Here is a 19440-nt window from a genome sequence, read left to right on the forward strand (position 1 = left end):
TGATTGGACAAGAGCTTTCCCCTGAATGGTACTTTCTCTGCTCCCATCCCCCTACCCTGAGGCCCAGGAGAACCTGTCTCTTCTCTGCCCTTGCACCTGCTGCATCCGCTTAACCCTCCTCCGGCTGGCCAGGCCTCAGCGACCCTTACCATTCTGAGCTAGCCTTTGGGGAGGGAAGGAGCTGGCAATTGGTGGCTCTGGGGGCTGGAGTCTGGACTGGGGACCAAAGGTGAGGCCGAGTGACAGGCTCTGCCTCATACTGTTTATATGGAACGTCCTTCCAGCAATCAGTGTAGGGCCTCCAAACATGTGGCTTCAATCTCTCCCTTGAAATATGGTGTGTGTGCTGGGGGGGGTAGTCTGCTGCCAACACCCGCTGGATGCCTCTTTGTGCAGCCCAGCTGAGCACTTGCTGTGCGCTAATAGCTCTGAGGCCTCTGCCTCTTGCCAATGGCACCGAACACTTGGTTTGCAAATTAGTTTCATATTTGGGAGGGTGTGGTCTGGGAACAGAGCTTAAGGACTGGAGCCTCGGACAGGCAGGACGGGGAAGGCATAGGGCTTGAGAGGCGGCTGAATTGTGTTCCCCTCCCAGCTCGGTCCCTTGTGAGCTGGTTGAGCCTGGGCAGGTGCCTTTAGCCTTCTGAGGCTTTGTTTCTATATCTGTGAAATGGGCGTACACAGTCACAGAAGCCAGTGTGCTGGCGGACACGAAGCCTGCTCCGCGCGCTCAAGCTCTCCTGCTGTCCCTTACCTTGGCTGCCCACCTCTCCAGAGCCCCACTATCTCGTCCTTGTTGGCCTGCCTCCTGCCTGGGGCTGCTCTCTGGCTCACTGTGGGGTGTGGCAGTAGTTGGGAGAACACAGCTGAAGCAAAGCTTTGTCAGGGGCTGGCCTGTGCCTCTAAAGGCCTCATTTCTCCCCACTTTAGCAGGGTGGTGGGGGCTGGCGGGGCTCCGGGAAGCTGGCTGAGATGCCTCATGGATGACTTCAAGGTCTAGAACTCAGGGACTGCAGAAGGCTCTGAGAAGGCAACAGTCCCAGGGCTTGTGGTCCTGGGAAGGGGTTGGGGAAGGACCAGGCGGTGGGGTCCTGAGAGAGGGGTGACAGGCCAGCTGAGCTCCCCCAGGGTAGATATGGGGGTGGGGCTGTCCTCCCCATCCTGGCCATCCCCACCATCCGCCTCTGACCCACCTTCCCACCACAATTGCCCCTCTCCCCCCTGTGACAAGTCCCCAGGAGACCAGACCTGCAGGCCCCTGAGGACAGAGGTTTAGGGGAACCTGGTAGGGGGGAAATTTCTGTCCTGCGGCCACTTCAAAAATTCCAGCAGGGCTGTCCATGGCCCCAGCCCAGGCTGACTCTGTCACAGTCTTCATGATGGGGTCCTGACCAGCTCCTCTGATAAACCCAGTATGCACCCAGGTCTGCAGATCCATTACTGATGGGGATTTGGGGTTTTACAGATTTGGGGTTTGCGGGGTCTGGATTCAGGTCGAGCCCCCAGCTCCCTGGGGGTGGGGAGAGGGTCAGCAGAAAGAGATTTTCTTTCTGAGTCTCAGTTTTCTCATCTGCTAAGTGGAAAATAATTCCCATCTCATAAGGTTGTAGCAAGGATTAAATATTATTTCTGTTTGTTTCGTAAAACAGCTGTGATGAATTTTCACAAACTGGTGGCCCCAAAAAACAGAAATGTGTTCTGTCACTCCCCAGAGGCTACAACTCCAAAATCAAGGTGTCAGCAGGGCCACACCCCCTCCGAAGGTTCCAGGGAAGAATCCTGCTTTGCTCCATCAAGCGCCGGATCGAGTGCCGGTGGTTGCCAGCAATCCTTGGCATTGCCTGGCCTGTAGAGACATCACTCCAATTTCTGCCTCTGCCTTCACATGGCTTTCTTCCCTCTGTGTGTGTCTGTATCCAAATTTCCCTCCTCTTAAAAAGACACCAGTTGTGGGATTAAGGTCCACCCTGATCTAATATGACCTCATCTTAATTTTATTACCTTTGCAAAGACTCTATTTCCAAGTAAAGTCACACACATGCACAGGTCCCAGGGGTTACAACTCTTTTAGGGGACAAAAATCCAAGATATCATCCATAAAGTGCCTGGCCATGGAAGGTGCTAACTAACCGGGCATGGTGGATGGGTGGGTGGATAGATACAGAGTGAGACGAGCAAGGGAGAATGCCGGGCGCCCTTAGAGAGACGCATGCCTGCTCTGTGCCTCTGCTATCCTACTTCCCTGGGGTGTTCCGAGGGCTGTCTGAGCTAATGTCTGCAAAGCACCTGGTTCACAGAGATGCCCATGAAATGGCAATCCCCTCTCCATGAGGAAACTGTGATGTCTTAAGGGACCTTTGGTGGCTAATGTCTATAGTAGCCTTCCCTATGAATGGGAGGAAGGAAGAGTGGGGGATATTGTTGGTCAGGGGAGGATGCAATGCACAGGTTGGTGTTTTCAAAGCCCCCAAGGCCATGGATGGAGAGGGGATGGTGGGCATTGACCTTGGAGTTCACATGCAACTGCCCCGGCAGGTCTGAGCTCACAGCCAGGTACTGGCATTCAAGAGCCCTGCAAGGCCACCAGCAGCCGAGATGGATCTGGCAGGATATTTTGTATCAGAGTGATTGGAAGTGATGGGTCGGGCTGGGCAAAGAATGAGCCGGGCAAAGGAGCCAGCAGGCAGTCCTCAGGCTCAAGCTGCAGTGCATTAGTCCAGGGTCTGGGCTGGGGAGGTTACAAGGGGAGGATGTGCTTCTGATGGGAAGGGAGAAAATGGGAATTCTAGGGGAAGACCCTCCAAGGCAGGGGGTGAGCTGACAGGTAGGGAGAGGATGCGGGCCATGGTGATAGCTGGGCTGAGTACCTACCTGCACTGAGTAATTTTGCAGAATCCTCACTACCCCCGGGAGCGGATGTGCTCATTCTCCCCATTTTACAGAGTGGGAAACTTAGGCCCTAAAAGGGAATGAATCTGCTCCATTCTCCCCTACTCCTGCTTTTTCTTTTCTTTCATCTCCACCATCACATCCTCTTATACCTTCCTTCCTCTCCATGTTTTTCCTCTTCTCCCTTTACAACTATGCTGGGCTGCCTAATGGCCCCCAAATGTACCCACACTGTGATCCCCAAAATCTGTGAGGGTTCCCTTCCAGGGCAAAAGAGTCTTTACCGATGGGATTAAGTTCCAAATCTGAAGGTGGGTTGATTATCCCCACCCCTCTTGCTGGGCCTGATGTGCTCAGAGGCATCCTTATGGGACAGAGGCAGGGATTGGAGTCAGAGGAGAAGGCCATGCAGCTGTTGCTCGAAACAGAGATCCAGCATGTAGCCAATGGGGGAAAGGCCATTAGAAGCTGGAGAGCCAAGGAAGCAGATCCTTCCCTGGAGCTCCCAGAAGGAAACAGCCCTGCTCACACCTGACGTTAGCACCATAAGCCTTGATTCGGACTTCTGACCTCCGTGACTGTAAGTTTGTTTTGGTTTAATCCACTAAGTTCCTGGTGATTTGTTGCAGCAGCAAGAGAAAACTAACCTCTCCTCCCTTCCAGCTCCGGCTCTCTCCTCATTCTCGTCTTCCACCAGCTTATCCAGTCCGCTTCTCTTTCTTGCATCTCCTACTCCTCTCCTTTCTCGGCCTCCACCGCAAAAGAGTACAGAGTTTCCTCTAAGTTGAGTTTAAATCCCAGCCCTGCCACTTGCTGGCTACGTGACTCCCACCAAGTCCCTTTGCTTCTCGAATTCTGTGTTCTCATCTGTCCGTTGCTCTGACACCCTGGGCTGCTGCGGGGAATTAGGAGAAATCACACTGGCAATGGATATGTTGCATGATCTCCACTCGATACACATGTGTTCCTCTGCATGCCCTCTATGCCTTGTAACCCAAGGCTTCTCTGTCTGAGCTCAGGCCAGGGACAGGGCACTTACTGGTGGGATGGTGACCTGCCCCACACATGGAAGACACAGCTCTTGAGACGGATGCCCAGGCTCTCCACCTACCTGGTTTGGGCAAAATGGGGCACTGGCTGAGACACTAAGTTTCCCTCCCTGCCCTGTCCCTATTGCTTCCTTATGGGATCCTTCGCTGGGCCAGCAGAGTGTGAATGACAGTTTCCCAGGAGCGCTTGCTAAAGATACCCTCACACCTGGGAAAATGACAGTTGGTCTTGGAACTGTCAGGGCTCTCAGACCCCAGGTGGGCAGGGGCAAAACAGCAATCTGCTCTAAAAGAAGATAAAACATAATTACCCTTTCTTCTCCACGTCCTAGGGAGACCTCCCTCTCTGCCCCGTCCTGGGAAATCAAGCTTTGTCTTTCTGAGGCTGCTATTCCCCAACAGTCTTCCAGCAAATTAGCCAACAGAAGGCAAGTCTCCCGTGGATTCATCAAAAGTTTGCCCATCTCTTGGACAAACTTCAGGAAGCTGTCCTCCAGCTGCTCATCCTCAGATCACAGTCTAAGGGCTAAATTATAAAGACAAAAAAAAAAAAAAATAGCCTTTCCTTTCTCCCATTTTGTGCTGGTACTATTCAGAATGACTATATCATGTATCCCGTATTTCAGATGAGAACGCTAAGGCTCAGAAAGGGGAAATGACTGGCACAAGATAACAAAGTTTGCACCACTGAAATGGAATCAAGCATTATGTTTTCACTATGGCGTTGCTGAGTCGTTACACATGGCTGTTCTGCTGTGGGTTCAGGCTTTGCAGGAAATGGTCTTATGGGACGAGTCACAATGAGTAGATTGAAGGCATGTGGCTTAAAGGAACACTTGTTTTTATTTCTCCATGGGTTTGTCACCTGCCCCACGTGATAAAACTTCATGAGAACTCTGCCCCAGGGAATGTTTTGATTCTCCTGAAAGAAATGGGGTGATTTATTTTTTGTGAACAATGCAGAATTGTATAAATATTTGTGTTTCCCTTTTTGCTCTAGCTGCCGGGAAGCTCGGGAAGAAGTTTACAGTTAAATTGTAGTCACTTGTGACTTTTCAGACTTCATGTCCTGAATATTATTTTCTTTGTCCCACACTGGCCTCCTGTTGAATGGTCCTTTTTCTGGTCCTGAAAGTTAACTCATGATATTTCTATTACTCATGAGTATTACTCTACCACTACTATTTTCCAGAATAAGATGAAGTAGAAATGAACAACTATCCATTGACCACTTATGTTATCATTATCATTATCATTATCATTATTTAGTATCATAGCTTCAATGATCTGGGTGTGATCTGATCAAAATGGGACTCAGCCTGAGGGCCATGTCTTTTGGGTAAAAACTCATCTGAGATTGTCAAAGCATCCAGAAGCAGCACCTGTCAAATATTTACTGAGCACCAACTATATGTCACATATTGTTCTAGGTGCTAGAGATGTAGGTAAATGAGACACAGTCTCCCTTCTCTCAAAGACAATAAATAAATATGTTATATGATAGTATTATTTTAGATGCTGACAAGGCAAAAAGTAATGGGATAGAGGGAGAATCTAGAATGGATATACTTTTGGTAGGCTGGAGGTTCTTTTGAAAAAATGACACTGAAGATGAGAAGAGAATGATAAAAAGAAACCGCTCTCAAAGACCTAGGGGAAGGGCACTCCAGGCCTCAAGTGCAAAGGCCCTGAGGCCAGAATGAGTGAGATGTGTTAAAAGGAATGTAGGAAGCAAGTCCTAAGAAGAGGGAAGAGGCCAGATCAGCAGGATCTGGAGAGCCATGATGAAAAGATAGGCTTTTTCTAAATGCAGTGGGGAGAACTTGAAAACATTTAAGCATGAGGTGTGACATAACCTTTTTACTTCTCACTCACACAAATGAGCTTTACTTGCACTAAGTGGCTGGTTCATATTTGGGAAGATAGCTATCTTCCTGGAACGATAATAGTTCTTTTTTAAATTCTTCAACTTCCACAGTTGCTTTGTGATACTGCCAATACCCTTCTCGATCAGGTTTTTCTGAATGTGCTTCTTAGTATTTCTTCTAAGTCAGGTGTCTAGAACACTACTGGAGTATTGATTTTTCCAATCAATACTGTTGGCCAGAGCTTATACATCTATAATTATGGCTGTGTGCTTGCATATCTGTTCATGGATATATTCTTAAAGAACCTTAATTTTATGTGTATAGTCTTCTATTACTTACTTTCTCAAGCTACATTGCAGGCACCACTTCACAACAGAATGAAGCCCATTGGTAACTTTAGAGTAATAGTAAAAACTGTCCTCATTTATTGAGCACACACAAAGTGCTGGCCACACAAGTAAGCACTGTGCAAACCCAATTTTATGTAATTCTGACCATAACTCTCTCCCCATTTTATAGATATAGGAACCGAGGCTTAAAGAATTGCTTTAATTAACATCATATCATGATATTTAGTAACGATATGAATTTATCAGCTCTCTATTCAGCTCTCTCCATGTGTGGGCCCTGTGCTAGAATCCAGAGACCAGTAGTGAACAATTAAGAGATGGTCCCTGCTCCTTGAAGCCCCCAGTCTGATGAGGGAATAGAGTGGGAAGTGGGCAATGACTTTATAAGGCAAGGAAAGGGGAAATAAAGAACACAAGAGGAGTCCCCTGACTGGGATTAAGGAGTTCGAGGAAGGCTTCCTGGTTGACAACACATGAAAGATTAAAATTCTGAAAGATGAGAAGGAGCCACTCTGGGAAAAAAGATGCTGGAGCACAATCCCTCCCAGAGAGTTAACACTCTCACTTCTTGGAGGAGGATCCCACGTTCTGCCACCAACACAGAGAAATGACAACTGAGCAGGCTCCTGCTGAATGAGTTGAAATTTTCTAGTTAGGATAGTGGTTAGGAAAGTGTTGAAGCAAGTCTGAGAGAGCCAGATGTGATTAAAGACTCTTGAGTACAAAGACTCTTGAGTGGGGTTTGACAGGCTGGGGTTGCAGAGCAGAGTGCCGGAAGGTATTGCTTAATGTTAATTACTCCCACTTCCCATGTAACTTTTAGGAGACTCACATGATCGAGCAGGGATTGAATAATTTTACAGCAAAATTACTATGTCACACACAACATTTTATTACCAGGCAAATACATCAACTGGATCGTGACGACTTATTAAAATTTGCCTATATAAGAGCTGAGCATTAGTCACATTTTGTTATTTGGGTGATTGATGCCCTTTCTGCTGCATAAAACCAGGGAATTTATGGATAAATTATAAATCCAGATAAATTTTTAAAAAATAACCTGGAAGCAGTAAATATTCTACAGACAAGGAATTTTTCTGTCAAACAGTTCACTGGGTTACCTAAAAATCCAGGAAAGAGATGATAATCTAGATGAAGACAGTTGCAGATAGAGAGGGAACAGATTCAAGTAATCTATCTGAGTAACAGAGAAGTATTCACCCATTTTTAATATGCAGCTCTTTGTTTGATTCTCTCTTCTCCTCAATCACCCTTTCCATCAACTAAAAGCAGAGAGGGTTTATAACATATTTGACAAAGCATCTGTATACTTAGCATATAAAGAGTCCTTACAGATCAGTTAGAAAGAAAGAAAGAAAGAGAAAAGAGAGAGAAAGAAAGATAGATAGATAGACAGATAGATAGATAGATAGATAGATGCTGGTCTAAGTCTCAAAAATTCAAGTAGATTTAAACTAAATAAAGAATGTCCTCTAAGAAACATAGCAAATAAAACAAAATATACATCACTATAAAATATTATGATAGAATTGAGATCAGTCTTGTCAGTTACTATAATAAATGTGAATGAGCTTTAACTCACCTTTTAAAAAAGAAAGAGGTTTAAAATTTGACTCATAAAACAAACCCAACTATATGCTGTGTAAAAAAGACACACATAAAACAAAGGGATTTAGAAAAGTGAAAAATAAAGTGATAGATCAAAGTATATCTGGCAAACAGAAACAAACAAAATGTCAAAGGAAGTGATACTGATATCAGGCAAAGAAGAAATCAAGCCCCAAAACATTAAACATGACAAAGAAGGATACATCTTAATACTAAAAACTTTAATCTGCAATGGAGATATAACACACTAATATTTACACACCAATTAACATTGCAACAAACTCCATGAAGCAAAAACGGGAAAAGATGCAAGGAAATGTAGGTAGGAACCCACTAATAATAGACTGTAATTGGCCACTCACAGTACAAGACAGATGAGGAGTGGGTGGGAGGGACAGAAGATCTAAAACAACATAATTAATAGAGTAGGTTTTATAGGTACAGGTCGAAGTCTACATCCTAATAACAGAGAATTCTTTTTAAGTGCCCAAAACACATTCACAAAAACTGATCACAAAGAAAACATCAGTAACTTCCATAAGGTAGAAATGTTACAAATAACACATGGACAGAAATTTAAATGCAATATTAACAAAAAACTTATAGGTTCTCTATCTCAAGTTAAAAAAAAAACACACACACACAAAAAACACCCTATTAACTCCTAGTTACCTAAGAGAAATAATAGGGGAAATAGAAATGAAAACACTCTATGCCAGAATCTACGAGATGCATTTAAAGCACTGATCAGAGGAAAACTCATTATTCTAACACTTTTATCAGTAAATATGAAAATTATAATAAAATTAAATTCTCAGCTGAATATACTAGAATAACAACAAAGCAAACCAAAAGAAAGCAAGAGGAAGGAAATAACAAAGATAAAAGGAGAATTAATGAGGAAGACAATAGAACAAAAACCTAATGTATAAATCAAGATCTTGGTTTTAAAATCTAACCAAATAGATGAAACTCTAGTTAATTTGATTAAGTAATAAGAAGAAAGCACAAATACACAAAATGTGAAATGACCGGGAGGAAAAATAACCAAGGAATCCAATAAAAACGGTTGAATCATGTACAAATTCTTTACCAACTTTTATGTAAATACATTTAAAAACACAAATCATGTGAAAACACAAATATATTTTAGATAATAAGAGCCTAGTTTCTTACCGTTCGAGAAAGAAGTTATAAATGAAGGGAAAGGGCCAAAGTAAACTGTGAACTGTTTGATTGTAATCTTCAGATTACAGTATCAGTACATAAAATTGTGTTTTGAAATGATAGATGAGTGAATGGATGGCTAGATGGACAGACAGGTAGATAATGTGAGCATATGTGTTGGTTAGTAGCTCTGTCTGCTGGGAGGCCTAGAAACAATGACACCTCAGTAGCAACGAACTCACCCAGTGCCCCGATCTTGGTTTCTAAATATCATGCTAAAGGCACCAGAAGTTCTTAGGTAAGTGGTTAACTCAAGGCTGAAATAAGGGAAATATAAGATGAGCCTGGAACATATTTTGGTGACAAAAAATTAAAAAAAAAATACAGAGGCTTGTTTAAAGGAACAACAGGACCCAAATTGAAGAACTTCTAATGTCCAAAACTTGGAGCAATTTGAAAAACAAAATAAATAATGGTGGTATTGGATTAGAACCCACAGATTAAAATAAATATGCATGAATCTTTACCAATATAAGTAATCAATTAAATAAATGATGAGAGATGGCATAGTTCTTTCAGATCATAGAATTCCAATAATAAATGTAGATGGAAAGAGGAAATAGAAAATTATCATTAGCTAAGAACCACAGTGATCATTGTTGTGAACAAAATCCACTGGGGGATGCTAAAATTAATGGTGAAAGAGTGAAGCAAAAGGGAGTTGCCTAGTCTCAAAGTATCTTCCCCCAAGCTACTTATTCATTACAAATAAAAAGATAGTAACTTGGGGCACCTGAGTAGCTCAGTTGGCTGAGTGTCCAACTCATGATGATCTCAGGGTCATGAGACCGAGCCTGGCATCAGGCTCTGGGCTGAGCATGGAGCCTGCTTAGGATTCTTTCTCTCCCTCTCCCCTCTCTGTTCTCTTCTCTCTCTCTCTCTCAAAAAAAAAAGGTAACTTTACAATGGAGAAAACTGTCAGAGGGCACCTTAATCAAGTGTTTGAGATCAACATCCCCAGTAATAAGATATATCAATGTCATGAACTCCATGATATGATGTACTGAAAAGACTCCAAAAAACACTCCTGTATATTCTTGCCCCAAATGCAAAACACAAGTACAATAATGAGAAAATATCAAACAAGCTCAAATTGAGGGACATTTGACAAAAAATTCTGACCAATAAAGGAGTAAAGGAGTGTGAAGTTCATACTACAAAAAGGAAGATTGAGGACTTGCAGGAAACTAAGAAGAAATTACAATTAAATACAACATGGAAGGCCAGATAATGATTTTGGAACAGAAAACTGAAATTTATGGGAAAACTGGTCATGTAAAAAAGAACATGGTCTTTACGTAGTAGCCTGAGACTAATGTTAAGTTCCTGGTTCCAACAATTGTACTATAGTTATGTAAAATGTTAACATTAGGAAAAGCTGGATATACAGAATCTCTATACAAATTTTTCAGCTCTACTATAAGACTATAACTAGCTCAAAGACAAAAATAAAAATAAATTCAAAAATTAAATTATGTTCCCTGATCACAAAAGAATTAAGTACAAATCAGTAAATAGAAAGATATCTGGAAAAATCCCTCAATATTTTGAAGTTAAACAACACATTTCTAAATAACTCATGAATCACAGAAATAACCACAAGGGAATATAGAAAATATTTTGAACTGATTGAAAAGAAAAACACAGCACATCAAAATGTATGGGATGCAACTAAAGCAGCAATGAGAGGGAAATTGATACCATTGAATGTTATTAGAAAAGAGGAAAAGTTCCAAATTGGTGACCTGAATTCCCACCTTAAAAAAACTAAAAGAAAAAGAAGAAGTTAAACTCAAAGCATACAGAAAGAAAGACATAATAAAGATAAGAGGAAAAGAAATTACATAGAAAACAAAACAATAGAGAAAAATCAATGAAACCAAAACATGTGTCTTTGAAAAGATCAACAAAACTGCTGAGCTTCTAATCAGACTGATCAGGACAAAAAGGAGGGAAGGAAAGACACGAGTATGAATCTCAGGACTGAAAGAGGGGACATCACTGAAGATCATAAAGTCACACACACAAAAAAAATAATGGAATATCATGGAAACTTCTGATACTAAAATTTAACAATTTAGATGAAATGGGAAAATTTCTTGAAAGGCACCAACTACCAAAGCTCACTCAAGAAGAAACTGGTAACTTGAGTGGCCATGTATCAGTTACAGTAAATTAAATTCATAGTTTATAATCTTCCCACAAATAAAACCCCAGACCCATCCAGGTGGCTTCAGTAATGAACTCAGCCAAACATTTAAGGAAAAGATAATACCAGTCTTATACAAACTCTTCCAGAAAACAGAAGAAGCGGTAATACTCGTTCTATACCAAAACCAGACAAAGACATCACAAGAAGAGAGAACTACAGACCAATATACCTTATGAACATACACACAAAAATTCTTAAATATTTAGCAAGTTGAGTTCAGGAAAGATAACACATCATGATCAAGTGGAGTGAAAAATTGGTTTAATATTTGAAAAACAATGTATTTCACCTTACAGACAGAATAAAAAGAAAATATGAAAGCATGATCCATGAAAGAAATCATTGGCAAAATTAAAAACTTCTGTTCTATGAAGGACAATGTGAGGAGACTCAGAAGACAAGCCACAGACTTAGAGAAAATATTTGCAAAAGACACATCTGATAAAGGATGGTTAGCCAAAATATACAAAGAATTTTTAAAGCTTAGTAATAAGAAAACAAACAACCGAATTAAGAAATGGGCCAAAGTCCTTAACAGAACCTAACCAAAGGAGATCTACGGAATGCAAATAAGCATAGGAAAAGATGTTCCACGTTATAGGTCATCAAGGAAACGCAATTAAAACAATGAGATACCACTACCCATCTACTGATAGGGCCAAATTCCACAACACTGGTACCACCGAATGCTGGCAAAGATGGGAAGAGACAGGAGCTCTCATTCATTGCTGGTGGCAGTGAAAAATGATACCACCACTTTGGAAGACAGCTGGGCAGTTTCTTACAGAACTAAACATGCTCTTGCCATATGATCCAGCAGTCAGACTTCTTAGTATTTACCCAAAGCAACTGAAAACTTATGTTCACACGAAAACCTGTACACACATGTTTATAGCAGCTTTATTCATAATTGCCAAAACTTGGAAGCAACCAAGATGTCCTTCAGTAAGCGAACAAATAAACAAAACTGTAGTGCATCCAGACAATAACGTATCATTCGGTGCTGAAAAGAAATGAGCTACCAAGCCATGAAAAGCCACGGAGGGATCTTAAATGCGGATTACTGAGTAAAAGAAGCCAATCTGAACAAGGCCCCATATTCTGTGATTCCAACTGTACGACATTCTGGGAAAAACGAAGTTATAGAGATAGTGAAATGATTAGTAGTTGTCTGGGGCTGGGGGAGAAGTAGGGAGGAATGAACAGGTAGAGAACAGAGGATGTTTAAGGCAGTGAAACTACTCTGTATGATACCATAGTGATGGGTACATACCATTCTACATTAGCCCAAGCCCATAGAATGCACAACACCAACAGTAAACTATTATGGAAACTATTAATTTTGGTTGATTGCAGTTTGTCAGTGAGTTTCATCAGTTGTAACAAATGGACCATTCTGGCAGGGGATGATGGGGGAGGCTGTGCGTGTGCGAGGGCAGGGGGTATGCGGGAAATTTCTGTACCTTTCCCTCAGTTTTGCTGTGAACCTAAAACTGATCCAAAAGATAAAGGCTTAAGTTAAAAAAATTTTTTTTAGTAAATACAGAAAAAGCATTTGATAAAATCCAACACTCATTTATTAAAATAAAGAAAGAAAGAAAGTCTCCTTGAACTGAAAATGGAAGAAAAGTTGCCCCAACTGATACAAGGCATCTATAAAAAAATTAAAACCCTACTGCAAAATTCATGCTTATTACTGAGGAACATGTGCTTTTCTTTAAGATCTGGAACACAGCAAAGATGTCTGCTTTCACCCCTGTATTCAACATCATTTTGGAAATCCTAGTTTAGGAAAAGAAGAAAAGGGCATAGAAAGGAAAGGATGGAGTAAAACTGTCTGTATCTGTAGATAGCATGGTAGGTGTGCAAAAAACTCCAGTGATGGACTTTCACTGTTCAGCAGACATGACATCGCAAGTGGTGCTGGTGGCGGGGGGACAAGTCCATGAATGGAGCTAGAGAATTGGTTGCCCATATGAAAAAACTGAAACTAGATTTCTGTCTCATATAACATACAAAAATCAGTTTCGGATAGATTAAGGAGCTAAATGTCAAAGCCAAACTTTATGACTTTTTCTTTTAAAAACTAGATGAGGGACACCTGCGTGGCTCAGTTGGTTAAGACTGCCTTGGGCTCAGGTCATGACCTGGGAGTCCCAGGATTGAGTCTCACATTGGACTCCCTGTTCAGCAATGGGTCTGCTTCTCCCTCCACCTGCCCCTCACCCCTGTCGTACCCCCCCCCTCTCTCTCTCATTCTCTCTCTTAAATAAATATATAAAATCTTTTTTAAAAAGTAGGTGAATATTTCAAAACAGAACACCAGCACTAACCATAAAAGATTGAGAAATCTGATTATGTCAAAATTAAGAGTTCTATAAATCAAGACACTTTAGGAAGTTAAAAGGCCATAAACTAGAAGTTTTTACAACATGCGTAACTGAGAAACTATCAAAAACTGTGAAGAGCTTTTATAAATCAATAATAAATCGTTTTGAACATAGGCTAAGACAGAAAAAGACATTTCAGAGAAGAGGAAATACATATGGCCATTAAAAATGTGGAGAGATGTCCAAGCTCATTAGTAACAGGAAAATGCAAATTAAGGCTACTGTTAAATTGGCAAAAATTAAAAAATGTGACAGCACCAGTTTCTGCAGATGGGTGGATCCAGAGACTCTGCTGATGAGGAGCAAGCACTGATGCAATCACTTTGGAAATCAATTTGGCTTTATCTTATAAACTGAACCTTGTGCATCTTCCCACCAAGAATTCCCACCCCAGGGATAGACCCAGCTCATGAGAGGTAACCTAGATACCCATCAACAGGAGGAAGGACACATCAGTTGTGGGACGCACACAGATGATGATTTTACAACAGTTCAAATGAATTTAAGCCCCCACTACATGCAGCAACATGGATGCATTTTAGATACATATGTCATAAGATAAAAAACATGACTTGGGTTTCTGAGACACGTGTTTAATAAAACAAGAAAACCTAAACAACATATTGTTAAGGCATACATATGTTTCTGCAAAACTATAAATTTATGTATTTCAAAAGCAAGGAAGTGACAAACACAAAAATCAGGATATTGCTTCTATCCAAGGGGAGGCAGGAAGACAGGACAAGAGAGGAACATGCAGAAAAATATGAATTCGTGATAATATGCTAGTGCTGTGGGTGAGGTATTGGACTCATGCTGTTCCTTGTATAATTAAAAATGAATGAAATAAAAGAGGACCGCCTATGAATCAATAATGACAGTACATTATGAACTAAGGTGTTATGATGAATCTAATTGTATACAGCTCCGTGTCAAAATAGACTAGAAGAAAATCTTGGCACAATCTTTGGCATATAGTAAGTGCTCACCAAAGCTGTGATCATTGTTTCTATTCTCAGCAGGTCTGACTAAACTGTCAACTTGGGTGTCGCCTCCTCCTCCAGGCAGCTCTCTCTGCTCCTCCAGGCTAGGTCAGGGTCCCCAACCCTGAAGTTGCTCAACTCCTTGGACTGACCCCGATGATAACATTTCTCAGGCTATGCAGGGAAAGGCCTGTTTATTAACCGGTCTCTCCTAGCAGGTCATGCGATCTGCATGGCCCCTTTTTATTGTTGTTACTAAAGACGGTTATTTTGCATTTCCTGCAGAACAACCTGAAGTCTGCATCCTCACTTGATAGTTAGCCAGCGGTTTACAGAGAGTGTGTCCATCGCTACATCATGGTTGTGGGGATTGGGGTCCTCCTCGAGGGAGGAAGCAGGCACGGCAGGAGTGTATTTCAATCCCTTCTTGAAGAGAAGGTAATAGAGCACTCCGAATCACTGAAAACCTATGCACATGGCCGTGGTCACCTCTGAGTCTCCAGCCCTTGCTTTCTGCCTGCTGCCCACCACACTTTCACTGGGATCCTGTGCAAGGCAAGTGGGATGGTGCCTGGACCGTAGAGAAGAGGACCTTGGTGCGGAGACTGTGGCACAATCTCAGAGTCTGGCAGGAGGCAGGGGCCCACCAAAGACAGCGCTGAGCCTCTATCGGCCCCAGGTTCAGGAAATAAGGGGCACACTGTCGGCAGGGAGTTGACAAGCCAGACAAACAATGCTGAAACTGACTACAGGCCGATGTGCTTTTTTTATCACCAGGTGCTGGCCCTTCTAAACAATGTCACTGATAAAACACTGCTCCCTCCCAAAAAGAAATTTTTTGTTAGTCTTAGTTCTAAAGAATCGTTGCCATTATTGTTGAATTTTAATAATAAGCAAATGTGAAGTAAGCTTCCTATTAGCACATTTTTATTACTTAGACTTTAATAAACACGGCATTCTACAGGCAAGTCGGTTTGGAGAGCTCCCCGGACACATGGGTCCATTTTGAGACTAGTTTCTAACTTTTTGGAATCATTCAAACTCATTTTGAGCCTGGCCCGAATCCACTGCCCAGGGCACTACGCGTATATCCCCGAGTTTCAGCGGTGATAGTGGAGTGATTGCGGGGATGAAAAAACAGCCTGGGAGCCGCTCCAATTCTCTCATTCTAGGTGACAACCTAGAGTTCAAACTTAAAACATGCGAGAGTGTAAACGGCAAGATGCGATTTTGTGTAAGTGCAAATTTCAGTTCCTACGTGGAGTAGCTGGGAATATGAATACTATTTTTAAAGGCAAAATTTACTCTCTTTATTAATGACTAAAATAATGATCACTACTGATTATTATTTAATTAAGACTGCAAATAATTTTGAAATACAGAGGGGAGTTTAAAAATGATCCATGCTGGGTGCCACTGGCTGGGGCCAAGGGCCAGAGGCCTGGTCTCAGTAGGAAGCGGAAGGGTGAGGATAGGTCAAGGTCAAGGTTTTCAGAGTGAAGCAAACCTAATGAACCCACTGAGAGCCTCCTCTTAGCCAGCTCCCACCCTTCATCCTTGACTACATCTGGCTCTGCGCCTTGAAAGTAAGCAGCTCTCCAGCCCCTCCTATGCATCCTCCAAAGTCCCCGGGTAGGATGTTGGAAGGACATAGCCGCTAGCCTGCATGCTGTCCAGTGCTGGCTCCAGCACAGAGACAGGTAAAAGGTAATTCTGCCCCAGTGGAGAATGGTGTGGAGGTCAGCACAGGGTTCTGGAAGAATGGAGCATAGGGGCCCCAAAGCCAGTCAACCAAGGCCTGCAAGTCTCTACAAGCGCAACTAAAATGGAGGGTTGTTAGGGATGACATACTCCAAGCCCCTCACCATGGCACTGTGGCTTAGATAGAGTGTGCCTCGGGCATCAAGTTCCGCCCCATCTGGGTGTGTGTGAGCTGAGTCCTGCATCTGAAAAATAAGGATAGCAATGATTTCTGTGATGCAGTGATGAGGAGAAGACCCAGAGAGCTCAGCCCTGTGGCTGGCATGAGGAAGCCAACAATATACAACAGCCCTAATCAGTATTTTCCAAACAAAAAGCAGAGGACCAGAGAGAGATGAAGACCTCTCTAGGGTCGCACAGCAAACTGATGACAACACTGGGACCAGAACCCAGGTCTGCAGACTCATAATTTAGTGCTCTTTCTACTGGAGCCTCTAGTTAAAGATGTGTTTGGAACCTTCCAGAACAGGGCCTATGTCTGTCATCTTCCATCCTAAGGAACTGAGGGGGCAAGTCTTTTGAACCACCCTCATCCCCTTTCCCTGGCACCTGTCTGATTTCCCATGTTGCACCCCTCCCCCGCCCGAGATAAACTTCTGCTCTGATGTCAGGTAGGGTCTTTTATGTGGAGAGGTGGCAGGGGAGAGAGAGAAGAGAGAGAGAGGTGGGGGACTATGTGTGTATGTATGTGAGCATACTGAGGCAGTGTCGTATATCCGACTTCAGAGTTTCAGGAGAGGACCCGAAAGCCATATTCATGGAGATCCTATTCCCAGAACTGCCGAGTGGTGTGACCCAGCTACCTGGCCCAGGTGAAGTCATTGCCTCAGTGTGGCAGGCTTGGGCACAGACAATGGGCCAGGCTATGAGTGAGTTGAAGGTGAACGTTATTGGGTCAGCCGGCTTCCTGGGCTGGAGCAGGCAGCTAGAGCCAAAGTTTCCACCAGAAGTGCCTCCAGCAGAAGGAACCAATCCCTCCCATCCTGACACGTGACTGCCTGCTTGTCAATTTCAGCTGACGTTCATCGGCCCCAGCATGCTTCCGGCCCTGAGTGGGACCTCTGACAAGTCAGAGGATCACCGAGCATATGCCACCCTCTGTGCAGGATCCCGGGGATTTGTCCAGTAATTATTCATTGAGCACCTACTGCGTGCGAAGTTCTGCGGATAAAGCCAAGGACACATAGGCAAGATCCCCACACTGTGCTATATAATGGCCACGTAGAGATACAGGGATCTGTAAGAGCCTGGAACACTCAGCCTGCTGCGGGTGGGAGTTGGGGGGGACAGGAACAGGGATGATTACTTCACTGACTCAAGAGAGCGATGGCACTCAAGGAGGCAGTCCGCTCTGCCTGAGGGGTCTGGGAAACATCGCCGTGGGCGTGCCCATGACTCAAGTTTTGGAAGAGAAGACTGTTGTTTGCAGCAGTGGGAACAGCATACGCAAAGGCAAGAGGTATAAAGGAACGGGAAGTGGCCCGCTTGGGGAGCTATGAGGAGTTCTGCACAGAAGAGCAGGAGCAGCAAGGTAGGAAGGGTTAACTTGTATCCAGGTGACATGCAGAAGAACTTGGGGAGGGGGGGTTCTTGCTGCCCCAGAGCCTGCTGGAGCCTGCTGGTGTCTCCCACCCACCCCAGAGCCCCCAGAGAGCCCAGGCTGGGCCCCCGGCTCTGCAACCATCCCCTTCGGGCTGTCACCAGCTATCGGGCCTCTCCCTGCTGCTCCAACATTTTCCTCTTGTGATGGATGGAAATTTCCCTGCTTGGGTCAAGTCAAATTTCTCCTGATTTGTTGTTTTACACACACTGAGGCCGGAGGCGGATCCTGCATGATTCATAAAGAAAAACGCGCTGTCTGTGAAGGAGAGTAATTTATAGGTGACGTTTCCCCAGCTTCCAGAGATGGAACATGCTGGGGAGGAAGAGGAGGAGGACAGGGGAACTTCATCCACTGCGAGTGGTCAGTGTGGCCTCTGAAGCTCCCAGTGGGGGCATGAGTGGGTCAGTGGGTTTTGCTGAAGCTTTGGCTTTTCCTGATCATTGGGCCCAGAGCCAGACCTGGGAAGACCAGGAGACGAGAGGGACCTGAGGTCCCAGCATCCTTCCCTGCTCTCCCAGCCCCTCCAGACCCCCTCTGCACCCCCTCTCGTGTATGAAAATAAATGAAGTCAGGTTTCCCAGCACTTCTGATCTGGAGGGGCGGAGGGGATGGGGCAGGCAGCCAACGGACACCCATGTATGACCCAAGCCATACATCATGAGGGTCATGAGGCTGCCATGGACACAGAGGATGGGGACAGGTCTGATCGGTGGCCAGCAAGACTCCAGGGTGGACAGAACTTTACTGGGGGGGTGGGATCGGCTGGGGGAGGAGTGTCAACTTTACAGTCAGAGGAGAAAAAGACCACACAGACTATGGAAGAAAGAAAGGAGCCGAGCACTCACTCTGTTCCAGGCACTGTGCCATGAGCTTCAGGTATAGAACCTCATCTCTGACCCAGTAAGGCAGCAAGAGCAACCCCGGTTTCATAGATGAGGAAATCGAGGCTCCATGGGAAGAGGGAGTGGCATCTCCAGCTGTGGGTTTGATCACATGCCCACTAAATGCCCACAGCAGAGCAGAGATCCCCCTCATCCTGTGAGAGGGGAGGAAGCGGGCAGAGGCAGGAACCCAGAGTGGGTTGGGGTGCATCTGAGGATGGTGGGAGTGTGAATGGGGCACCAGGGAAGCATGAGTTAAACAAAGCAGCTCTCTGTTGGGTCTCATGTCTCATGAGATGAGAGGGAAGCCTGGGTATTTACGTCAGTAACCTGAGGAAGGAGATTTCCAGCTATCCCCACCCTGTCCCCAGCCATGCCTCCTTTCCCACCATTAAAACATACTTCCTCAACCTGGTCCCCCAAATCACACAAGCCCCCATAGCCAGCTCTGATGGACTGTTCCTTTAGCCCTCTGGACTTCCTCCAAAGCCCACACGCTTTCCCGCCCCAGGCTTGCTCTTACTCTCACTCCCTCATCGTTCATTGTGCGCCAGGCCCTGGGCTGCCTTGCAGAAGTGCATCACCAGGGTCCCTG

The sequence above is a fragment of the Enhydra lutris genome, unplaced genomic scaffold (genome assembly GCF_002288905.1).
Source record: "Enhydra lutris kenyoni isolate GAN:26980312 unplaced genomic scaffold, ASM228890v2 scaffoldscaffold5, whole genome shotgun sequence".
Lineage (NCBI taxonomy): Eukaryota > Metazoa > Chordata > Mammalia > Carnivora > Mustelidae > Enhydra > Enhydra lutris.